A 10,317-nucleotide genomic window follows, 5' to 3' on the forward strand; every position below is an offset into this window, starting at 1 on the left:
ATTTATGTTTAATTAAAACATATATCACAAAGATATCACAGTCTCTACTATGCCTCACTCCCCAAAGGAAACACAAACCATGGGTGAATGCCTGGAACACCTAGAATCTCACACCACTCAGAGACTACGGTGGTGTGCAACACTATAATGTGTTTTGTAAGCGATTATCACTAATATGCATTCTTATGCACACTTTACCTTAATGTCCATTTTTATAGACATTACTTGGCTGGAGACGTGCACAGCAAAATTCAGAGAAGTGTGGATTTAGTAAGGCAGATTGTTGTTCATTTCACATATTGTTTTGGAAAGTGTGAATTAGGCAGGCTCATCGTAAAAAGCAGAGACATCACCTTGCCAACAAAGGTCCGTATAGTTAAAGCTATGGTTTTCCCAGTAGTGATGTATGGAAGTGAGAGCTGGACCAGAAAGAAGGCTGATTGCCGAAGAATTGATGCTTTTGAATTATGGTGCTGGAGGAGACTCTTGAGAGTCCCACGGACTGCAAGAAGATCAAACCTATCCATTCTGAAGGAAATCAGCCCTGAGTGCTCACTGGAAGGACAGATCCTGAAGCTGAGGCTCCAATACTTTGGCCACCTCATGAGAAGAGAAGACTCCCTGGAAAAGACCCTGATGTTGGGAAAGATGGAGGGCACAAGGAGAAGGGGATGACAGAGGACGAGATAGGTGGATAGTGTTCTCGAAGCTACCAGCATGAGTTTGACCAAACTGCGGGAGGCAGTGGAAGACAGAAGTGCCTGGCGTGCTCTGGTCCATGGGGTCATGAAGAGTCGGACACGACTGAATAACTGAACAACAACAACATCTTAAATGTGATCTGAAGCAGATTTGTGCCCAATTCTAGGCCTGCCATATGTCCGGATTTTCCTGGACATTACCGGGATTTCAAAGGTGAAATTGACGGCGGGGAGAGAGATTTCTGAAAGGCAGCACTTAGTCCTGGGTTTTAGGAAAGTCAATAGGAAAATCGCCTTTTTTGGTTTTTGGTCCTGGTTTTTACTTTTTGAAATATGGCAACCATACCCGATCCCTACTGCAGACCAAGTAGATAATAATCAAGAGGCAACAGGGACTGGAGAAGAGGGCTGGAAAGACTTGGAGGAGGAGCACAGAGAAGACTGTGATGCAGCCATGGATGGCATTTGCACTCAATGGCATCACTGTTCCAGCAGACCTGGGTAAATCTGCAATGTGTTAATTGTACATATCAATGCATTTTTATCTTTCGTAGCGTTTTCTATTTTAAAAGATTGAAAGGAAGTCAACAGGAAAGGCTGTGTTTTCCTTTATTCTTGATTAGCATGAATACAGAATCCCAGAGGGGGCGATACTGCTGTCACTTCTTAATTTCCCTGGTCTCCCAGAGCATCAGTTGTACTACTTGAAGGAGGCAGAACAGGCTAGCTGTTAAGAATGGGGGCAGTAAAGAGACTCTGTTTGCGCAAGGATTAATCTTTTTGATAAAGAAATGGAGAGAGGGAAGATCTAATGCAGGTGGAAAGCAGAGCTGCCTTCTCCCTACGGAGAGTGTCCTTCTACCAGTGCAGGTAGTCGGATGAAGTGCAGATGGTAAGTAGAAAAAGCCACTTATTGCTCCAGCAGTTATGAACTCCTGCCTAAATATTTCTAGGAAATATTGAGGAAACTGAAGAGACAGTACAGGTTATGCCGGAAACAGCTGCTTTGGCATGTTTGAGCAAGGTGTAAATAGTTTTCTTAGAAACTTAAAACATTTTAATCTTGGTGTGGGTTTCTTAAAAAAAAGGAAAAGGTTCTGTAAGGTCTATTTTCACTAGGAAACAAGAACATTATCAATGCAAAATAAACCCAGTAGGGTCCAGCCTAGTTCTGTGTAGGATTGTGCTGTCTTGTCTTGCAGAAAAGAAACGGGGGAAAAATGCATCTGGTTAAGAAGACTAACGTGAAAGCTATGTCATAAATTTGTTCATCTTTATAGTGCCACAAGAATCTTCACAGTGCTGGATTTGCACACAAGCTAAGTACAGTAAGCTATAGTTTAAGGTATCAGATTATGAGGGGCCTTTAACTAGAAAAAAATATTACAAGAAAAATATTGAAAGCGATTTAAATGCAATGACATGTGCAGAACACACACCCAGTGCATGGTGTATTGCTTCTCCAATTTGCTAAGTTATGTGTGTAATTGCTTGTTTATTCCAGTAATGTTAAAAGTTTTCACATATGCCAAGTAAGAAGTCATAAGATATTTTTCATTTAAAGGTATTTTGTATGCAAATGGACATGTTTTAGTTAGGTTTTTAATTGTCAGTTGCATCTTTGCCTGGGTACCAGTATACATGCAAATATAAAAGTTTATTATTTCTATTTTCATTGTCCTTTCTGTTAGAATATTTCAAATTTTTGAAGCCTGATAAATGTGACAGTTTAGGACTTTTCTTTGCAATCATGCGGTGGGAAATTATAGTTTTCATTCAGCTCATATCTTGTTTGTGTCTAATCTTTATTCATGGGCAATCACATAATTTATCCATGAATTTGTTGGCTGAACTGATCTTAAACCATAGCTGTTCCTTAGAGCAACCAAAGCCATTCCTAAGAGAAGTCTAGGGCCTTCTTTCAGGGCTTTTAAAAAAGATTTTTTTTGTTCATATGTCTGTTTTTAATCTTCCATTTCCTTCTGTCGTTCTATCTATGTGATAAGTCAGAAAACTGTGTCATGCTGAACCCACTTTAGAGCAGGGGTGACCACAGACCACACCCAGTTTGCTAACCTACAGGAAGTGGTCCATCAGCCCTGCAGCTTTGCTTTCCAATCTGATCAGGAGCTAAAGTGTTCTGTCAACTCTTTAGAGTTTGCGATCAGCGGTTGCTTCTGTTCCTTCCAATAGTGTCATTTGTATATTTTAGAGTGGCGAAGGTGATTACAGACTCACTTAGGTTAGACTTTACTAAGTGGTCTGCAGATAATAGGACGATACCTAAAGGCTGCTGGGATAAAGAAGCAAATAACGACTGACCCCCCAGTTTTTATAAAATCCATCAGTTACTCACACCTGTCTGCAGGAGAACCATATCAGTTTGTATAACAGCAAATCCTGATCTGAGGCAGTGTACTTAGAAAAAATGCCCATAGATTCCAGTTTTGGTGGCATTTTGTAGGGGACTTCATTTTGCAATAGATCTCCAAATTTACAGTGTGGTTTTTTTCCCCTTTAATACAAACTAAACCCATATTTATTCTCTATAGTTGTCTGAATTTGTGTTATTCAGATTTGATTTTTGTAATGTCAAATTAACACAAGATTCAGCTTTTATTTTTTCAAATCCCTGGTGGTGGCGGCATGTGTTTTTCCACACCATGTTACTGCTGTATTGCGCACATACCAGTTCTGTTAATTTTAAAATGGACCCGGTGTTATGTACTGAAGTTCTCACCCTGGGCCAGCAGGGGGATACTGTAGATAGTTCAGGTCCACGTATGCAAATAAGGGATTGAAAGTGACGTTCAGTGATTGGATAGTTACAAAAAGTTATTACAGTTACGTTGTAGTGGAGCTCTATATAAGCAGGCTGGCTGAACCCTTCAGTTCAGTTCTGTTCTGACCTGTGAATAAACAAGAGCTGTTTGGAGAATTACTGTGTCGTCTGATATGTTCACCCACAACTTAACACCCGTAACTGAGTTGTCATCTTTACCAGAAGCATACCGTTCTTCAGGAAGTGCTCAGAGTCAGATATTGCAACCTCTTTTAATGTACTGAAGTTGATGCGAGTTGATATTTTTGCAGATCCACAGAAAAAGAGCATCTGGACTGAAAATGACCTCAATATCATCAATAGAAAAGAAGAAGAAAAAGATCTAAAACTCTGATCCTGTGCGTACTTACTTGAGAGAATAATCTTTCAACAGAGAAGTTTGTAAAATAAATCACAGCAAGAAATCACAGCTAGAAACAGAAGGTTAAGATAAGATTCCAGGACAAACACAGCTCTCAATTCTAAACACGCAGAAGCAGATGATTCTACTTATTACTTGAAAGTAAATCCCATCGTGACTGAATCCAAATTAAGCATGCAGAGGATTGTAGTCATCGCCTGATTCTTTGCAGACAGTAATGCTGGCAGAAAAAGCCAAGTTAGGCCACAGGCTTTAAGCTGATGCTTTCTCCCTCTAAGGCAAAGGTTAAGGGCTAGGACAGGCAGGCTCAAGACACCAGAAATTCCTTATGTTCAGTATTGTCATAAAGTGGACTTTACACTGCATTGAGGGCTTGCAGTCCCAGGCAGTTTACTACCAGCGACCCACAATCTTGCCCTTTGCCTCAGTCAGTGATTGGTCTTGGTCAGGTGCTTATTAAGGTTCTGGGAAATGTCCTCAATTCAGAGGGCAGGCCAGCCATTCCAGAAACAATATAGGTTTACGTGCTGCTTCCAGCACTGCAGACAGGGGCGCTTTAATTTCTGCTGTCTAGCCTGCCTTTGTGGGAGAGCTGGCTCTGCATATATTTTTGTCTCCAGGAACACCCGGCAGTCTGGCTAGCAGAACTGCTGTTTTGCAAGTTGGGGCCTGCTGTTGCCAAGATTTAAGTGCCCGATAGGAAACAGGAAATGTACATTCAGTGGAGGAGGTCTTGGCTTCCTCTATATTAAGCTTTCAAGCGGAGTAATCAGTAGTTGCATCCCACTGACCTCCTCCAGTCATTTGCCCTCCATCTGAGCATATGAATGGAGGAGCAGGACCTCTGAAGTGGGGATCCTGGCTCTGCATCCAAGGACTCACAACCCTGCAAAGTCAGGGTTCAAGATTGTTCAGGGAAGCTATGAGCCAGACTTCCTGCCTCAGACCTGCTTTATCCCCAGGGCTGTGTGGGTGGCAGGGACATTTATGCAGTCCCCTCACTTGCCTTCCCCTTGCATCTCTTAGAAGCACAACCCCAGCCCTTGCAGCCTCGTGAAACCTGGGCCCTGTAGTTGAAGCCTCATCTATATGCATGCAGCAGGTATGAGGTGTACTATTTTGGACTGCAGCTGAGGTGTGCCATTTTGAATGCTCCACAGCAGGGATAGGCAACCAAAGGCCCAGGGGCCAAATGCAGCTCAAACACCTTCTCAATCCGGCCCGCGGATGGTCCAGGAATCAGCGTGTTTTTACATGAGTGGAATGTGTCTGAAATATACTCTTAGTCAAGAGTGGATTTCATGCTCTTTATTCAGCTCATAGTGGTGAGGAGGAATGAATGTCCCCTCAAAGTATCTGCTTTATATACATTATTTACACAATGGGCTGCACGTGATTGGCTAATTCCGGAATTCTCCTGTAGGCCAATCAGGTTCTGGATTCACTTCCATCTGCAGCCGGATTGGGTGGCTCCTGCAGACCAATCATACTGCTGCATTGTTCTAGGACCAATCAGACTGCTGCATTTTGGATCCTATTGTTCTAGGACCAATCAGACTGCTGCATTTTGGATCCTATTCAACTCAGTACATAACAGTGTCCTTTTATTTAAAATGCATCTCTGGGTTATTTGTGGGGCCTGCCTGGTATTTTTACATGAGCAGAATGTGTGCTTTTATTTAAAATGTGTGCTTTTATTTAGAATGCATCTCTGGGTTATTTGTGGGGCATAGGAATTCATTATTATTTTTCAAAATATAGTCCAGCCCACCACATGGTCTGAGGGACGGTGGACCAGCCCACAGCTGAAAAAAGTTGCTGACCCCTGCTCCACAGTGTGTTGTTCTTGTGGTTGGTTGTGGGTTTTTTTTTAAAGACCTCCCTGCAAACAGAAAATAGCACAACAGCGAGAAAGATTCTGATCCCCACCTATTTGCCTGTTGTGCTGCTTTTCTACTTTCGAGGAGTTTTGTGACATAAGTAAGCATTCAAAAGGGGGATTGCCACCTGCAGTCTGCGGCGTATGTGAATCAGGTCTGGTGACCACAGCTATCTTTTGTCTTGAATCTAAGCAGATGCTCTGTGCAACCAAAATAAGGTGCATAACAAATGAACTTTCTTTGAAAAAGAATAGTATAAAGTGAGAAATATTGGGCATGTTAACCACCTTTTAAAACCACTTCAGCCTGGTTAGTGCTGTAATTTGCCTAGCAACAAGTCGCCCTCTGCTGCCCCCTAGTGGATGACAAAAATCAAGACGTGCTGTCAAAACATGTTGGTAGGTTTTTCTTTGAAAGAGGAGGGCTCAGCTAGGGTGCAAATTCCATTTACAAATTAACATTCATAGAATTGTCGGGGATGGGGGAATCCTTAGCATAAGCTGTTGCATCTTTCTGCCATAATGAGAAAAATAATGGAACTTCTTATTCATCTCTACCTGTCGTATTACTAGTGGCTGTTCCTACAACAAACGCTTGCTTCTCTTTTGACCAGGCAAGAGCTTGACAGATGTTGGGAGAAACTAATTGCATGGTGCTGAAACAATGCTCTTCAGTGCCCTCCAGCCTTTGACATTGATAGGTGGAAAGCTACTAATTGCAAATCTTACTCCTTATCAACGGGAACAGCAGGTTGCTGCAGAATTCATGAAAATTGCTTTGAACCGTGAAGGAGTAATTTCTTTAACTCCTTCAGACCAAGAGTAGGTTAAATGTAAAGAAGCTGGACGTATATACTGTAGGCCAAAACTATAATGTGAATAAGGGCTGTCTTCTTCAGTGACCCTGAGCCTTTAAAAGCTTTTTGTGATGGGCAGAAATTCAATAGGGTGAGGATTCTCTCTCCCCACCTCCTAGCAGACGCCTAATAATGAAAATGCAAACAGGATGAAAGTGTCACCTGTTGAACTTCTGCCTTGTTTTCCTTTAATTCTGCTGGTAAAATAATAAGAGCACTGTTATAAAAGGGGGGGAGAAGAAACTGGATAACCGAATATGGAACACATTTCAGATGTGGATTTAATAATAATAATAATAATAATAATAATAATAATAATAATAATAAATTTTATTTATACCCTGCCCTCCCCAGCCAAGACTAAGCTCAGGGAGGCTAACACCAGGTATAAAAACAATTGATTGAAATACAACTTAAAAACAAGATTAAAATACAACATTTAAATGCAGCCTCATTTCAGTAGGAACTCAAATTCTTATTCTTATTCTTATTCTTATTAATTGCCTTTCACCTGAAGATCATAGGGTGGTTTACAATATAAAAACACAAAAATACGTACCATAATAACAAACAAAAACAATAGTTCCCTCCCCCTCTGGTTTAAAAGGCCGTAGATGGTTTAATTAGCCAAAGGCCTAGGAGAAGAGGACTGTTTCTGCCTGATGCCTAAAGATATGGAAGGAAGGTGCCAGGGGAGCCACCCTGGGGAGAGCATTCCATAAGCAGGGAGTCACCACAGAAAAGTCCCAGTCTTATGTTGTCACCCTGTGGACCTCTTGTGGGGGAGACACATGTAGAAGGACCTCAGATGGTGAGGCTTCATATAGGAAGAGGCGGTCCTTGAGGTATTGCAGCCCTGAGCCATTTAAGGACGCGGGTGGCGCTGTGGCTAAAACCTCAGTGCCTAGGACTTGCCGATTGTATGGTCGGCGGTTCGAATCCCCGCGGCGGGGTGAGCTCCCGTCGTTCGGTCCCAGCTTCTGCCCACCTAGCAGTTCAAAAGCACCCCTAAGTGCAAGTAGATAAATAGGGACCGCTTTATAGCGGGAAGGTAAACGGCGTTTCCGTGTGCTGCGCTGGTGCTGGCTCGCCAGCTGCAGCTTCGTCACGTTGGCCACGTGACCCGGAAGTGTCTTCGGATGGCGCTGGCTCACGGCCTCTAGAGCGAGATGAGCACGCAACCCTAGAGTCGGACACGACTGGCCCGTACGGGCAGGGGTACCTTTACCTTTACTAGGTCAAAAGCGGCACATTGAATTGGGCCTGGAAACCAATTGTCAGCCAGTGCAGTTGGGCCAAGATCGGTGTTATATGCTCAAACTGTCTTGCCCCGGTTAGCAACCTGGCCACTGAATTCTGCACCACATGAAGTTTCCAAACTGTCTTCAGAGGCAGATTTCGGTCTTTAGAGGTTAGATTAGCATGTTGCAATGATATGACCTAGAGGGGACCAGAGCAGAGACGACAGAAGCTGATGGAAGACACTCCATGCCTCCAAGGCTGCCTGAACCTCAAGCAACAACAAAGGATCCATAAATACAAAGGGGTTCACAGCTTGGGGGTACTTCTGAATGACTTTAGCCTCCCTCCACACCAGGGAATAAGGAGTGCGTGAAGGTCTACATCATGAACAAGAGGGCAATGAAGGTTTACATTGGGATCTGCTGCCCCTGTGGATCCTGCTGCCTGAGGTCATCGCCTCACCTTGCCTAATGGATGAGCTGGCCCTGATTGTGAAATATGCATGCTTTTGGTAGTGCCTTGTTTTCTGACATAGGATCAAGAACATAAAACCCACTTAAATTCACAGGTAGGGAAAGACCATAAGCCAATGGTGGAAAATATGTAGAAAATCATGGGTTTAGTCTCCAGCAACTTGAGGGAGGGCTGGGAAAGATCCCTCACAGGAACCCTGGAGACATACAATGCACCAGCAGCTGGAAAAATCAGTGGCCTGGCTCAGTATATGGCAGTCTCTTATGTCCACATAGCTCAGAAACTAAAGTAAGTCTCATGTTTTATTTTATGAACGCATCATCAACTTGCATTCAATTAATATTCCATGAACTTTGTGCATTTTGGGTTGAGGTAGATGATGTAGGCATTGATCCAGGCAATAAATAGAAATTTAGAGACTGGTCTTGCTAAGCAAATGCAAAATTGCTGGTGGAAGATGTGAGGAGGTTTTCTTTGGGGGTTTTTGTTTTATTTCCTCCCTCTAGTTTCAAAATTAATAATCTCAGAGTTAGTTTTCCTTCTTCTTTTTCTGCTAGGGCATTTCAGTAAGATGCGGCGGAACAAAAAGAAGCAGTGTGAGCTAACACAGAGCAAAGAAAGGTACGTCTAAATTTTCAGATCAGTGTAAACTATTGCAATCAGTGAACTATTAAAACCACGGTTTTAAAGATCGGGTTTAAACGGTTTTAAACTAGGATTAAACATCAAGGTCCATGAAAAGTCTGCATTTTGAAGATGTCATCATGCTTAGATGGATGCGGTACTGTAGCTTGAGAAGTCATAATCTTCAAATTTAGAATCTACTCTTGGGAGAGGGAGAACATGAAAAGGTAAGATATGGGATGTGTGAAGTTGAATAAGTGATGTATTCCAACTCTTGGGTTTTATAAATTTGCTATGGTATAGAACTGTTTTCTAATCTCTTGTCATGACATTGCTTTCACTCAGTTTAATTTAGCATGATGAACACTCATACACTACTGGTTGTTGTTGCTGTTGTTTTAATTTAATTGTGCTATTCTCAACACTTTCTAGTAGAAGAGAAAAAGATGTGCTATTTGGGGAAGTTAGTACAGTGGTGCCCCGCAAGATGAACGCCTCACAAGACGGAAAACCCGCTAGATGAAAGGGTTTTCCATTTTGGAGGCGCTTCGCAAAACGAATTTCCCTATGGGCTTGCTTCGCAAGACGAAATGTCTTGCGAGTTCCTGCGGGTTCCCCCCTTTTTTCCCCTTTTCCTAAGCTGCTAAGCCGCTTATCAGCTGATCCGCTAAAAGCCACTAAACCGCTAATAGCGCTAATCCGCTAAGCTGTCAATGGGCTTGCTTTGCAAGACGAAAAAACCGCTATACAAAGAACCTCATGGAACGGATTAATTTCGTCTTGCGAGGCACCACTGTATACCCACCTCCTAGTTTCAGATTACATGCTATTTATCATGGTAGTAGAGAGTATTGCCAGACACCTCTCCATTTCTCACACTGACTATTGTTAATGAACCAGGGATGGGAAGAAGAGAATGCAGGATCTCTGGGTGATTTGCTGGGGATGGGCAAGCCAATCAGGATGAACGTTCATTGTCGTATAACCTCCCCGCAAACCAATCGGAACAAATGCTCAATAAATATCAGTTTAAAAGATTCAGTTGTTCAGTGGAAACAGAAAGTATGGACATTGACCCTTTCTGAAAAATTAAATAAGGAAGTCAAGTGATGAGCTTCGTGGCTCAGAGATATTTTTCGTTTAAAATCCTCTTAAAAGTTCATCACATTTTAGGGCAAATTTCTCCTCATAAACACATTTTTAATATACAGTTTTGGCTAATGTACACATTTTTGCAAGCTGTTCCCCCCCCCCCCATATCTTCATTTTTAGGCAAACTTCCCCTAATATATGCCATTTTGTAAACAGCGTTTGGTTGGAGAATGGCACTGCAAAAT

The sequence above is a fragment of the Podarcis cretensis genome, assembly GCF_951804945.1.
Source record: "Podarcis cretensis genome assembly, chromosome: 5".
Taxonomy (NCBI): domain Eukaryota; kingdom Metazoa; phylum Chordata; class Lepidosauria; order Squamata; family Lacertidae; genus Podarcis; species Podarcis cretensis.